The 15,943-nt window shown below is 38.1% G+C and overlaps 1 long non-coding RNA gene across 1 annotated transcript in view; it reads right to left on the bottom strand.

The window, feature by feature from the left end:
* The window catches only part of LOC138701173 (uncharacterized), a 255,619-nt gene extending 240,192 nt beyond the window's left edge, over nt 1-15,427 (bottom strand). The window contains exons 1-3 of the long non-coding RNA XR_011332471.1: nt 15,272-15,427; nt 13,358-13,531; nt 10,749-10,915 (exon numbers count right to left, since the gene is read on the bottom strand). This is a non-coding gene — a long non-coding RNA (uncharacterized lncRNA). The remainder of the gene's footprint in view (nt 1-10,748; nt 10,916-13,357; nt 13,532-15,271) is intronic.
* Between the last annotated feature and the right edge of the window lie 516 nt (nt 15,428-15,943).

Raw genomic sequence — 15,943 nt, 5'->3', positions numbered from 1 at the left:
TATCTCTAGTGTAAAGGACAACTCTCTATCGCCTTGCGTTTGGACGGGAGAGACCGGCAAAATTTCAAAAAATGGTCATTTTGACCTTCCAAAACAGAACTTTCTCTACACTAGGAGAACGGAGCGGTTTAGAGGCCAGCCATTTTTTGCTGCAACATCCTCGAATGGTCAGTAATAAACACCGCTAAAATCCAGCAAATTCGTCGCACTTTTTTCTAGCCTTATTTTTTTGGGTACCTAAAATATTTGGGTCTCTAATTCCGAAAATATTGGCCAGAGCATGGAACGAGATGCGGCTTTGTATTCCCCCTTGCCTTACTTCTTACAGGATAGCATCAAAATGGGAATCGCGAGCACAAACTTTCTCTACAAAAGGAGAACGCAGCGGTTTAGAGGTCCGCAATTTTTGCTCTAGCATCCTCGCATGGTCAGTAATAATCACCGCTAAAATCCAGCAAAGGCGTCGCACTTTTTTCCTGCTTTATCTTTTTGGGTACCTAAAATAGTTGGGTCTCTAATTCCGGAAATAATGGCCCGAGCGAGGAACGAGATGCGGCCCTGTATTCCCCCATGACTTATTTCTTACACGATAGCATCAAAATGGGAATCGCGAGCACAAACTGATTTTCGAGAAAAAAAAAAGGGGAAGGTTTAAACCCCCATTCCGCCGACATTCTAGCTGCCATAACCCCGCAATACGTGTACTGAGATAAAAATCCGACGAGTGCGTTGAACAGAGCTCCTCGAACTCTATCTCTAGTGTAAAGGACAACTCTCTATGCCCGTGCGTTTGGACGGGAGAGTCCGGCAAAAATTCAAAAAATGGTCAATTTGACCTTCCAAAACAGAACTTTCTCTACACAAGAAAAACGGAGCAGTTTAGAGACCCGTCATTTTAGCTGTAGCATCCTTGCATGGTCAGTAATAATCACCGCTAAAATCCAGGAAATCCGTCGCACTTTTTTCCTGCGTTATTTTTTGGGGTACCTAAAATATTTGGGTCTCTAATTCCGAAAATAATGGCTATAGCGAGGAACGGGTTGCGGCCCTGTATTACCCCTTGACTTACTTCTTACACGATAGCATCAAAATGGGAATCGCGAGCACAAACTGATTGCCGACATTCTAGCCGCTATAACACCGCAATACGTGTACTGAGGAAAAATCCTACGGGTGCACCGAATAGAGCTCCTCGAACTCTATCTCTAGTGTAAAGGACAACTCTCTATCCCCGTGCGTTTGGACGGGAGAGCCCGGCAAAATTTCAAAAAATGGTCATTTTGACCTTCCAAAACAGAACTTTCTCTACACAAGGAGAACGGAGCGGTTTAGAGACCCGCCATTTTAGCTGTAGCATCCTCGCATGGTCAGTAATAATCACCGCTAAAATCCAGAAAAACCGTCGCACTTTTTCCTAGCCTTATCTTTTTGGGTACCTAAAATATTTGGGTCTCTAATTCCGGAAATAATGGCCATAGCGAGGAACGCGTTGCGGCCCTGTATTTCCCCTTGACTTACTTCTTACACGATAGCATCAAAATGGGAATCGCGAGCACAGACTGATTTTCGAGAAAAAAAGGGGTGGGGTTTAAACCCCATTCCGCCGACATTGTAGCCGCCATAACCCCGCAATACGTGTACTGAGAAAAAATCCGACGAGTGCGTTGAATAGAGCTCCTCTAACTCTATCTCTAGTGTAAAGGACAACTCTCTATCCCCGTGCGTTTGGACGGGAGAGTCCGGCAAAATTTCAAAAAATGGTCATTTTGACCTTCCAAAGCAGAACTTTCTCTACACAAGGAGAACGGCGCAGTTTAGAGACCCGCCATTTTAGCTGTAGCAACCTGGTATGGTCAGTAATAATCACCGCTTAAAATCCAGCAAATCCGTCGCACTTATTTCCTTCCTTATTTTTTTGGGTACCTAAACTATTCGGGTCTCTAATTCCGGAAATAATAGCCAGAGCGAGGAACGAGATGCGGCCCTGTATTCCCCCATGACTTACTAGTTACTCTATAGCGTCAAAATGGGAATCCCGAGCGCAAACTGATTTTCGAGAAAAAAAGAGGAAGGGTTTAAACCCCCATTCCGCCGACGTTCAAGCCGCCATAACCCCGCAATATGTGTACTGAGAAAAAATCCGACGAGTGCGTTGAATAGAGCTTCTCGAACTCTATGTCTAGTGTAAAGGACAACTCTCTATGCCCTTGCGTTTGGACGGGAGAGTCCGGCAAAATTTAAAACAATGTTTATTTTGACCTTCCAAAGTAGAACTTTCTCTACAAAAGGATGACGCAGCGGTTTAGAGGTCCGCTATTTTTGCTCTCGCATCCTCGCATGGTCACTAATAATTACCACTAAAATCCAGCAAATCCGTCGCACTTTTTTCTAGCCTTATTTTTTTGGGTACCTAAAATATTTGGGTCTCTAATTCCGGAAATAATGCCCATAGCGAGGAACGAGTTGCGTCCCTGTATTCCCCCTTGACTCACTTCTTACACGATAGCATCAAAATGGGAATCCCGAGCGCAAACTGATTTTCGAGAAAAAAAGAAGAAGGGTTTAAACCCCCATTCCGCCTATATTTTGCCGCCATAACCCCGCAATACGTGTACTGAGAAAAAATCCGACGAGTGCGTTGAATAGAGATCCTCGAACTCTATCTCTAATGTAAAGGACAACTCTCTATCCCCTTGCGTTTGACGGGAGAGTCCGGCAAAATAAAAAAAAACGGTCATTTTGAACTTCCAAAGCAGAACTTTCTCTACAAAAGGAGAACGGAGCAGTTTAGAGACCCACCATTTCAGCTGCAGCATCCTCGCATGGTCAGTAATAATCACCGCTAAAATCCAGCAAATCCGTCGCACTTTTTTCCTGCCTTATTTTTTTGGGTACCTAAAGTATTTGGGTCTCCAATTCCGGAAATAATGGCCAGAGCGAGGTACGAGATGCGGCCCTGTATTCCCCCATGACTTACTTCTTACACTATAGCGTCAAAATGGGAATCCCGAGCGCAAACTGATTTTCGAGAAAAAAAGAGGAAGGGTACCCCCATTCCGCCGACATTCAAGTCGCCATAACCCCGCAATACGTGGAATGAGAAAAAATCCGATGAGTGCGTTGAATAGAGCTCCTCGAACTCTATATCTATTGTAAAGGACAACTCTCTATCCCCTTGCGTTTGGACGGGAGAGTCCGGTAAAATTTAAAACAATGTTCATTTTGACCTTCGAAAGCAGAACTTTCTCTACTAAAGGTGGACTCAGCGGTTTAGAGGTCCGCCATTTTTGCTCTGGCATTCTCGCATGGTCAGTAATAATTACACTAAAATCCAGGAAATCCGTCGCACTTTTTTCCTGCCTTATTTTTTGGAGTACCTAAAATATTTGGGTCTCTAATTCCGGAAATAATGCCCATAGCGAGGAACGAGTTGTGTCCCTGTATTCCCCCTTGAATTACTTCTTACACGATAGCATCAAAATGGGAATCCCGAGCGCAAATTGATTCTCGAGATTCTCACCATTGAGATTGATTCTCACCATTCCGCCGACATTCTAGCCGCCATAACCCCGCAATACGTGTACTGAGAAAAAATCCGACGAGTGCGTTGAATAGAGCTCCTCGAACTCTATCTCTAGTGTAAAGGACAACTCTCCATTCCCGCGCGTCTGGCGGGGACACCCCGGCAAAATTTCAAAAAATGGTCATTTTGACCTTCTAAAACAGAACTTTCTCTACACTAGGAGAACGGAGCAGTTTAGAGAACCGCCATTTTAGCTGTAGCATCCTCGCATGGTCAGTAATAATCACCGCTAAAATCCAGCAAATCCGTCGCACTTTTTTCTAGCCTTATTTTTTTTGGTACCTAAAATATTTGGGTCTATAATTCGGGAAATAATGGCCATAGCGAGGAACGGGTTGCGGCCCTGTATTCCCCCTTGACTTACTTCTTACACGATAGCATCAAAGTGGGAATCGCGATCACAAACTGATTTTCGAGAAAAAAAGGGGAAGGGTTAGAAAACCCCATTGCGCCGACATTATAGACGCCACAACTCCGCAGTACGTGTACTGAGAAAAAACCCGATGAGTGGGGTGAATAGAGCTCCTCGAGCTCTATCTTTTGTGTAAAGGACAACTCTCTATCCCCGAGAGTTTGTAAGGGAGAGGCCGGCAAAATTAAAAAAAAAATGGTCATTTTGAACTTCCAAAACAGAACTTTCTCTACACAAGTAGAACGGAGCGGCTTAAAGGCCCGCCATTTCAGCTGTAGAACTCTCGCATGGAAAGTAATAATTACCGCTAAAATCGAGCAAGTCCGTCGCACTTTTTTCTAGCCTTATTTTTTTGGGTACCGGTACCTAAAATATTTGGGTCTCTAATTCCGGAAATAATGGCCATAGCGAGGAACGAGATGCGGCCCTGTATTCCCCCTTGACTTACTTCTTGCACGATAGCATAAAAATGGGAATCGCGAGCACAAACTGATTTTAGAGAAAAAAAGGGGAAGGGTTCATTCAAACCACCCTTCCGTCGTCATTCTAGCCACCGTAACTCCGCAGTACGTGTACTGAGAAAAAACCCGAGGAGTGCGTTGAATAGAGCTCCTAGTACTCTATTTTTAGTGTAAAGGACAACTAGCTATTCCCGTGGATTTGGACAGGAGAGGCCGGCAAAATTAAAAAAAACGGTCATTTTGAACTTCCAAAACAGAACTTTTTCTACACAATGAGAACGGAGCGGCTTAGAGGCCCGCCATTTCAGCTGTAGCGTCCTCGCATGGTCAGTAATAATCACCGCTAAAATTCAGCAAATCCGTCGCACTTTTTTCTAGCCTTATTTTATTGGGTACCTAAAATATTTGGTTGTGTAATTCCGGAAATAATGGCCATAGCGAGGAACGGGATGCGGCCCTGTATTCCCTCTTGACGTACTTTTTACACGATAGCATCAATATACGAATCGCGAGCACAAAATGATTTCACCTAACCACCTTTCTGCCGACATTCTAGCCACCATACCTCCGCAGTACGTGTACTGAGAAAAACTCCGAAGAGTGCGTTGAATAGAGGTCTTCAAACTCTATTTTTAGTGTAAAGGACAACTCTCTATCCCCGCGCGTTTAGACGGGTGAGGCCGGCAAAATTAAAGAAAATGGTCACTTTGACCTTCCAAAACATAACTTTTTCTACACAAGGAGAACGGAGCGGTTTAGAGGCCCGCCATTTTAGCTGTAGCATCCTCGCATGGTCAGTAATAATCACCACTAAAATCCAGCAAATCATAACATTAATTTACATTTTCTTTTTTGTTCATTTGAATTGATTAGGATGCCAATATTTAAAATCCAAGACTTGGACAACTAGGCCTATCATTTTCGATATCTTTTCTGTTTGTGAACTCTCTTTCCATCTTCTCTAACTGAAACACAATTCTTTTTGTCAGCCATAACCCTCCTCACATCATCAGAATTATAAAATTGAACAACCTTCTCTACTATAAATGCTCCCAAACATTTTTCCCTTTTCCTGCTCCTACTTGTTTAGAAATTCGTATCTATGAGTGGTGATATTAAAATGCTGTTGAATTTTACTGTAGGACCAACTTTAAAAAATTGTTAATATTTGTATTTTGAGATTTCTGTCGTCTGTTTCATGGAAGAAGTCTATCAGTTTCTGTATTATATCGGAATTATTTGAATTTTCAGCTGAAGTTGTGTCTTCTGTGATATGAAATATTTTATGTTTAAGTGTATCTGTAACTTTCTGCAATTTTTGTTCTCGATATATTTTTAGATAATTTTGTCTTCTTTATTGGTGATTGCCAATCATCACTAAGCTCTCACACATCTTCAATAAATTATTTTTAAAGTTATTTCTTACTCGAAAGCAATCTGAAATCAGTGTAGTTCTATGTAAAATATAATAGATAATAATTATTTTTTTGCATTTTTAAAGTAAGCCGTTATGAAAAGAATAATTGTCCAAAAAGTGACCCTCTAAAATAACCTCATCAATAAATCAAATAATGTAATATTCCATTTGTTCCCTTTTCAAATGACACCAACACTCAACGTCTATGATGCATAAAATCTTAATGAGCATTTTCATACTGTATTGCGCATGAACTTGTCATATAATTAAAAGAGTATAAATAGTAAAATATTAAAATATGATCCCAGAAAAAATTACAGACTTTTTATTTCGATCTGTAGAACATATTTTAAGGCATATGACTCGGTTAAGAGAGAAGTATTATATGATATTCTTATTGAATTTGGTATTCCCAAGAAACTAGTTCGATTAATTAAAATGTGTCTTAGTGAAACTTACAGCAGAGTCCGTATAGGCCAGTTTCTATCTGATGCTTCTCCAATTCACTGCAGGCTAAAGCAGGGAGATGCACTATCACCTCTACTTTTTAACTTCGCTCTAGAATATGCCATTAGGAAAGTTCAGGATAACAGAGAGGGATTGGAATTGAACGGGTTACATCAGCTTCTTGTCTATGCGGATAATGTGAATATGTTAGGAGAAAATCCACAAATGATTAGGGGAAACGCGGAAATTCTAGTTGAAGCAAGTAAAGCGATTGGGTTGGAAGTAAATCCCGAAAAGAATAAGTATATGATTATGTCTCGTGACCAGAATATTGTACGAAATGGAAATATAAAAATTGGAGATTTATCCTTCGAAGAGGTGGAAAAATTCAAATATCTTGGAGCAACAGTAACAAACATAAATGACACTCGGGAGGAAATTAAACGCAGAATAAATATGGGAAATGCGTGTTATTATTTAGTTGAGAAGCTTTTGTCATCTAGTCTTCTGTCAAAAAATCTGAAAGTTAGAATTTATAAAACAGTTATATTACCGGTTGTTCTGTATGGTTGTGAAACTTGGACTCTGACTTTGAGAGAGGAACATAGGTTAAGGGTGTTTGAGAATAAGTTTCTTGGGAAAATATTTGGGGCTAAGAGGGCTGAAGTTACAGGAGAATGGAGAAAGTTACACAACACAGAGCTGCACGCATTGTATTCTTCACCTGACATAATTAGGACCATAAAATCCAGACGTTTGAGATGGGCAGGACATGTAGCACGTATTGGCGAATCCAGAGTGTTAGTTGGGAGGCCGGAGGACAAAAGACCTTTGGGGAGGCCGAGACATAGATGGGAAGATAATATTAAAATGGATTTGAGGGAGGTAGGATATGATGGTAGAAACTGGATTAATCTTGCACAGGATAGGGACCAATGGCAGGCTTATGTAAGGGCGGCAATGAACCTCCGGGTTCCTTAAAAGCAAGTAAGTAAGTAAGAACATATTTTAGAAGATGTAAGCAATTACTAAATGGTCACGTTTCGTATACAGGTGTTTGATTTGACGTGAAATGACCCACATGCACACAACACGATACCTACTCCGAAAGACTTAGGAATTATTGTTAGATAATTAAAGGAAAACCGCTAAGTGTTGAAGGGACATTACGTGCTTTTTAGATCTAGAGGTTATCTGTTTATTTATGTATAGTAACACCGCACCACTGATAATGTATTACTCCCTCTCGCTGCAGCTATCCCAGCTGTATGCTCCGGCGTGCGGTCTCACTCAATCCGAGCCTTCCAACCCGAACACATCATCAGTAAATTATTTGCACAGCGACTTCTTATTGGAATAGCATTCTAATACCAATGCGGTTCTACGTAAAACATTTCAAAGAATATAATGATATTTTTTTTCCCTTTTTAGAAGTAGACCCCTGATATATAAAAACGTATTTAAAAAATATAACACCCTAAAAGGGGCCCATTTATGTTTTGATTGAACACTAAAAATTAGTATATAATACTACAATTATTGCACTTTAAAATGATATACATACAGAATTTCTACGATTTATAGAATCTTCAGTATTTATTTATTTATTTATTCTGGTGTAGTTAAGACCATCAGGCCTTCTCTTCCACAACACCAGGAATACAAATACAATAATAGAAATAAACAGAAAAAAATACACTATAATATACAAAGTAAAGCTACTCAAGAAATAAAGAGAGAGGAAAAAAACACTATAAACAAAGTAAAGCCACACAAAAATATACAGGTTGCAGTCACACAAACGTTAAATGAGTGATTAAGTATCATAATTAATTCCATCCTAACTGATTAACTAACATAAACAAGAAACTTGCAATTTTAATCTAGGTTAAAAAAGAAAAAGAAAAAAACACAAATCAATACTTCTAGCAATACCTAAAAAACATTAACTAAGACAAAATTTTCTAATTTAATTTTGAATTGTGATAAAGTCCGGCAGTCCCTGACATCATTAGGTAACGAATTCCAGAAGCGAGGTATTTCTACAGTATAGGAAGATGAGTATAAAGACGTTCTATGATGAGGGATAGAAAGAAGTGCTTGATATCGGTTTCGAAGAGTTGTAAGAAATTGAAAGCGCGATAACAGATATTTCGGAGTAGAAGTATGCATGATTCTAAACAGAAGAGACAGTGAATGTATTGTTCTTCGTTCCTTCAGACGCACCCATGAAAGTAACTGGAGGGAAGGTGTTATATGGTCAAATTTACGAGTATTGCAGATGAATCGTATGCACACATTATGAACACGTTGTAGTCTCTCAGCTAAGAGTGAACTTACATTAGTTAGCAAGGAATCGCAATAATCAAAATGGGGCATTACAAGCATCTGAATAAGATTCTTTTTTAGATTAAGTGGTAGAAATTCTTTCATATGAAACAAGGAGTGAAGTTGAGAAAATATTTTTTTGCAAATGTGTGTTACTTGAGTATTCCAATTTAGATCGCTATCCATAAAAATGCCAAGATTTTTAGCTGTTTCACTGTATTTAACAATAATCCCATTCAATGTTATATGTGGTATAGTACCACTATCAAGAGTACTTCGTAGACGATTATGTCCCATTACGATTGCTTGCGATTTCTCTGGCTTTAACCTTAATCCAAATTTGTGTGACCACAGTGAAATCGAATTTAAGTCTTCGTTTATTTTGTTTACTGCGTCACTAGTCTCATCAGGGTGGAAATGCAAATAAATTTGCAAGTCGTCAGCATACATATGGTATTTGCAGTGTTTTATCATATTAGTCACGTCATTAATATAGATCATGAAGAGTAAAGGTCCGAGAACTGATCCTTGTTGAATTCCAGATTTCACGACACACCATTTTGAAGAATAATCGCATGCAATGACACATTGTTGACGGTCGCGAAGGTAGGATTCAAACCAAGTAACAGAACTTTCAGAAAGATTCAGAAGTCTTAATTTACATAATAGAAGGTCCGTGTCAACTGTATCAAATGCCTTACTGAAGTCAAGTATAACCATTTTCATAATATGTTGCACCCTAATTTAGGGAAAAAGTAACATTTAATAAATGACTAAATAATTGTGTCAGCCCGAAAAAAAATTACACATGGGTTATTTAATTTAATCAATAGAATACATAAAAAAAAAACAATTGGAGCAAATACTAAGTTGTCATGTTTCGTAGGTGTTCGATTTGACATGGAATGACTCAAAAGCATAAATCATAAATAAAAAACATTGCTCTTGATTGGAATGAACAACAGAGCAGTCTTAGAATCATGGTGATAATATTAAGGGTCGAATTCATAGTCGTCACTTATAAAATGAGGAAACACTTAAGTAATGAGCATTTCCTTAGCACTTATTTCAGATCGTATTGCAGAGACGCTACTCATTCATATGCCCTGAGCATTCCCTTGACATCGAAAGAAATATGGCAACATGGCTAGACGTGAGCGCTTTCCTACATTCAATTGTTTTCCAGCGCCTTCAAATTGTTAAATCGGCATTACTGTCATACACAAATACAGAAGTAAATATTATAGAGCTAAAAATTATACAAGATGTCCAGAAAGCATTTCACAGAAAAGAAAGAATATGAAATATGGAGATATCATCGAAAGTAAGAAAAATTGATAATAATTGTTCTCTCCAAAAGAAGAAATTGACATGGAACAAAATTGTAGTTGAGTTTAATGCAAACTCCGGAAATATTCCTGTAAGTAAATCACTTTAATTTATTTTTCAGTTATTTTTATGCTAAACAAAGTGGAAATGATATAATTACGGAAATTTTAATAGCTTATTCCTTGGGTAGAATATAAACAAAAATGCAAATAACACTTTGTTGCGACGTGAATACTTTTCGAAAAAAAAAAAAAAAAAATGCCGCTTAAATCTACCTGACATGCTGCTGTATCATAAAATCTCAAAGCAACCAGTACTTTCAGCAGTGGTGAAATCGGTAAGCCTCATGGTTGTATTGTGAATTTAAAAAGAGAGGCACCAGAATATCCACAACGAAACGGTATCTCCTCTTAAATTGTTGATCATTATACATCTCTAAAGGGTTTTCCGTATCTCTGATATATCTTTTGCTCGCTGAAACTCATTTTCATTTTAATTACAGAACTCATTAAATTAAATTAAATCATAATCATCATCTATTGTATACCGAATCAGCTGATTACAATGCATATGAGGAAACACTTGAGTAAACTGACCAGCTACCTTATTTGAATAAGTGTTCACTTCAGTGGGATTTATGAATTGGAAATTATTATAAGCAACTGCTTAAGTGTTTCCTTACGATAAGTGTTGACTATGAATTCGGCCCTTAATATTAATTTATTCCCTCACATCAGTAATTTCAAGTAGTGATAAAAAATGCCTTCCTACCTGAGCTCTGTTGTTATCCAACATACAAGAAGACTTCCTCTAACCCTCTTGGATCATCACCGATGTCGCTGGACGCCTGATGAACGCTGAACAAACAAATCTTGCTTATTCTTTTATGTGAGATCATGCAGCTGGTGATGCTCTCAGATAACTCACGACCCTGACGGCTGGAAAAAAAGCATAAATCATAAATAAAAAAGTTGCTCTTTATTGGAATTAACAACAGAGCAGTCTTAGAATCATGATCATACAGTGAAACCTGTTTAAATCAGAACCTGAATAATCCGGAATCATGCCTATTTCGGAACAATTTATTGGTCCCGGTGAAATTCGTATGTAGTAATTTTTTCTGAATAAAACGGAAACTGACTGCTTCTGTTCAAAACGGAAATAATATTTTCGACACACTACTTTAATGTTGTTGTTGTTTTCTAATGCAAGGCGTTTGACAATAAAGTCATTTGACCTCTTGCACTCCAATATTTTTCAAAGATATTATCATGGCCAGCCACTGAAGCACAGATTTTGAGGTGTTCCGAATCCATTTCTTGGTTTGAGTTGCACAATGGGCAGTTAGGGGACTGATATATTCCAATTCTATGCAGGTGTTTGACCAAACAATCATGGCCTGTTGCCAATCTAAATGCAGCTACAGACGATTTTCGTGGTAAATCGGGAATTAACTGTAGATTTTGATGCAGAGAGTTCCATTTTTTCCCTTGGGATTGTGTTATCAAATTTTGTTTGTTGAAGTCTAAGTATGTAGATTTAATAAATCTTTTCACAGAGTAATATGTAGATTTAGTAACAGGTCTGTAAGTAGCAGTGCTGCCCTTCTTTCCTAAGCATCCGCATTCTCGTTTCCCAGGATTCCACAATGGGATGGTATCCATTGGAATACAATTCTTTTATTAAGTGATATTAATTGAGAGAGCATTTTAGTTATTTCTGCTGTTTGAGATGAAGGTGTATGTTTAGAGACTATTGATAGAATAGCTGCTTTGGAGTCTGACAATATAACTGCATTTTTAAATTTATTGATGTCGCATAGAAGATTCCTGAGACTTTCACTTATTGCAATAATTTCTCCATCAAAACTTGTTGTTCCATACCCAAGAGATCTATAAAGTGAGAAGAGACAGCACGTAACACCTGCACCGGCACCTTGTTCTCTGGAGATCAAGGATCCGTCAGTGTATAAATGAAGCCAGTTTTGTGGAGGGTACCTAATATTAATTGTCTCTAAAGACAAATGTAAACTATATTTTGAAACAGTATGTGCTTTCAAGGAATGTACGAAATACGTAGGTCACTAAGATAAAAACAAGTTTTCTTTGCAAAATTGTTGAGGGTGCGAGGGTGTGTTGGCCTGGTGGTCACAAATTTTATTACCTTGTTGCCTAGAATGACGAGTGCCTTCAAAGATGTTCAATGCTTCACTCCTGTATACTGTCGTAGCTGGGTAGAACGCAAGTGTATTAGTGATTTCGTGATAAAAAAAAGTTGTGTAAAAATGTTGCACTATCATTAAATGATGAAGTAAAAGTTATCGAGGAAAATTAGAAATGAAGCGTATGGAAAATAATGTTGAAATTTAGGAATGGAAAACTCACGTGTAACTTAACACTTTAAAAAATAATGGCCGTATCATGAGTGAGTGGCTTGCAGTCAATATTGGTGACATAAAAAGGAAACAGAAAACAACTTGTTACATAGAAATAAATGAACTGTTGTGGGAGTGGATTCTTCTTGCCCTTTCAAACATCATGCCAATTTCTTGACCTATTCTGCAAAGCAAACAATTGAACTGGCAAATAAATTAGATAATCCAGAATTCAAGGCTTCTAATGGATGGCTCCTAGTTCAACTAAATAATGTGTTGTGATATACAGTACAGTATTATAGTATAGTGTTAGATATTAAATTTAGTGCAATTAATAAACTTTATAGCATTTAATGAGTGAATTACGATACAATTTATACAGGAAATGAGATTTTCATCAAGATCATTCACCAATAAAATAACCGACAAGAAGCTGATTTAATGTCAGTAGTGTCAAACGGAATATTTTGTAAAAAAAGGTAAAAGGTAAAGGTATCCTCTAACATGCCATGAAGGCATTTGGGGGGTGGGGGCATGGAGGTAGAGCCCCATGCTTTCCATGACCTCGGCACTAGAATGAGGTGGTGTGGTCGGCACCACCCTCTGATCACTTTTTACCCCCGGGAAAGACCCGATACTCAATTTTATAGGAGGCTGAGTGAACCTCGGGGCCGTTCTGAAAGTTTGGCAATGAGAAAAAATCCTGTCACCACCTGGGATCGAACCCCGGACCTTCCAGGCCGTAGCCAGCTGCTCTACCAACTGAGCTACCGGAATATTTTGTAATTCCTACAATTTGCGGCATGCCATTTTGTTTTTCATTTATACAAATGATAAAATATTTCATTTCAACTTCACACCTGAATAACAGGGAAACCTGTCCACAATGGAAAAAAAAAATTAGGACCATCTCACTTCCGTCTTGAATAGGTTTCACTGTAATATTTAATATTAATTTATCCCCTCACATCAGTAATTTCAAGTAGTGATAAAAATGCCTTCCTACCTGAGGTCTCTTGTTATCCAGCATTCAAGAAGACTTCTTCTAACCCTCTTGCATAATCACTGATGTTGCTGGACGCCTGATGAACGCTGAATAAACAAATCTTGCCTATTCTTTTATGTGAGATCAGGCTGGTCACCATCAATGATGCTCTCAGATAACTCACGACCCTGACAGCTGGAAAAAAGCATAAATCATAAATAAAAAACGTTGCTTTTTATTGGAATGAACAACAGAGCAATCTTGGAATCATGGTGATAATATTTAATAATAACTTATCTGAAAAAATATCCAGTTATTTTGCAGGACAGCATAATCGGTCCATTCTTGCTCTTCACTAATGTTTCTCTGACATTCAAATACATTACATTTAAATAATTGATTAAATGGTGATATTACTCGTGTTAATTATGTAAGCATGTGCGGCTTACAGCTGTATTGGTGTTACTTGACACAATCCTCAGAGCCTTCTGTGTCTCGGTGCCATCTCAACTTTGCTGCCTGTTGTGTGGGTGCGTTCGTGTGATGAAGAGTTGTGTCAAATAGTGTGTGTGTGTTCTGAAATTGATCGTTTTCCTCTTGTTCTCATGGACTGTTCATCTTGATTTGTTCTCTCAAGTGAATCAATACTGACAATAATAACAGCTTCACAAACTACTTTTCCTGACTATATAATAAAGCTGAATGATTTGATCAAAGTGGGAGGTCTTACGGTATCTGCACCGTGTCCTGCATGTAGGTTATATAGTACATCCAATGTTTCGGCTTCATTAATTTTAATTTATTTCATGCATTCTCGCAGGTATTTACTTCTGTTGCTGTATTGTATTCTGTTTTTATGTAGCCTAATTCATGTAACTGTGTATGTTTCAAACCTGGTTCAATGGAGAAGAAGGCCTTAACTCTGCCAGGCATAATAAAGCTACTATTATCCACACTTAATAATTGCAAATAAGCATAGTTAAATGAAGTTCACAGACCATTTTACTGTCTACAATTGAATGCAATAAAACTTTTATAATTCGTAGTGGGTAATGTTGTTAAGTCAACAGTCCGAAGACAGGTCTGAACCTCACAAGTGATACGAAAAAGACACCACTTATGAGGCAACTAAGCCAGGAGATAATGGGGTAGGGTGACCAGTTCATTTCCCACTCCACTGCATACATTGCCGACTAGCTACATATTACACCAGTCAGACTTCAGATGTGACACATACTATCGTCAAGTGAGATATACTGCCTGATAACAGATGTACATATCAGCCAGAACCTCAATCAGAGAGTAGTGGGTAATGATCAACCTTCAATACTCTGTTTACTGAAACTTTCAAATCAGCACAAACCCGTAGATGTTCAGAATTCGGGAAAATTTTAGTAGGCTATGCGGATTCCTCACTGATAATTATATCTTAAAATACTAAAGAGAGCAGATTTGTCTGCGTTTGTCGAATGTGCATCATCATGCTTACGAAAAGGCACTTTTCAGTGCCAATAATTTATTTTGTGTGCACAAGCTTGGAATTTTGAAGTAAGAGGGAAAGGAAGGAATCCGTGTTCTGAAATTTTACCTCAGTTTTTTTACAATACGTATGACTAGATTAGACGACAAAGATGTAAATACATAGTTCGTACCTTAACGTGGTGACGCAATATTACAGAGATACCTGAAATAATTACTCGTATAAACCTCACACTAACCTTATCACAGTCCTCGCAATTGTGGCAGCTGAAAGCAATGATAATCTTTATTTTGTTTATACGACTAACAATTATATAAACAAAATAAAGAATTTATGATTTATCGGGAAAATATCCTAAAAACGAAGGTACCAGTTACAGCCTATGTAGCAAATATGTACAGTACTGTGTCTAATAATCCCATACGTTACGGAAGTCAGTAGTATTATCAAGTTACCTGGGTGGACGGCATAATATTACAGATTGGTCATTACTGCATCCGGGCCATAACAGTTCCATAATTAATAAATATTAATCCTTAATTCGTATTCATTTCAATGTTTTCAACACAGCAACATTTGAATCAAGAGGCCTCTTGATTTGAATGGCGACAACTCTGATCATCAGTGTCGCCAACTCGATTCTTAAAAACCCGCTATGAAACCGTGCAGAAACCGCTAAATTGCTATATTGTCAATTCAAAATTAGATTATTTTGCCATTGTGAATGCTATAAATATCCGCTAAATCCCTATATCAGCAATACAAATTTCATAAATTTTACCAGCTAAACTAACACTGAAAAATCCCTGCATTGGCAACACTGCTGATCATATATTTATTAGATTGGCTATTGCCCCCCCCCCCCATGTTATGAAATTGCAACATATGAAAGAGAACAACGATCAGGATCTCCACTATCGAAAATTATATTTCTTGGTAAGGACCGCTAGATGGAAGTAGAGTTGCATGCTATTACCACAGTCTATAGCATTTTCAGTCACGATGCTTGAGTTGTTTAGGGTACTATACAATAGACTGTGGCGGTACTATTTCGCATTGTCTGTAATGAGGCGATAGTAGCGATCCTAGTGGTTAGCAATTATCTATGGATGCATATTCCCTACATA

This window comes from Periplaneta americana, chromosome 6 (genome assembly GCF_040183065.1).
Source record: "Periplaneta americana isolate PAMFEO1 chromosome 6, P.americana_PAMFEO1_priV1, whole genome shotgun sequence".
NCBI classification, from domain to species: domain Eukaryota; kingdom Metazoa; phylum Arthropoda; class Insecta; order Blattodea; family Blattidae; genus Periplaneta; species Periplaneta americana.
This window is presented reverse-complemented; position numbering and strand designations above follow the sequence as displayed.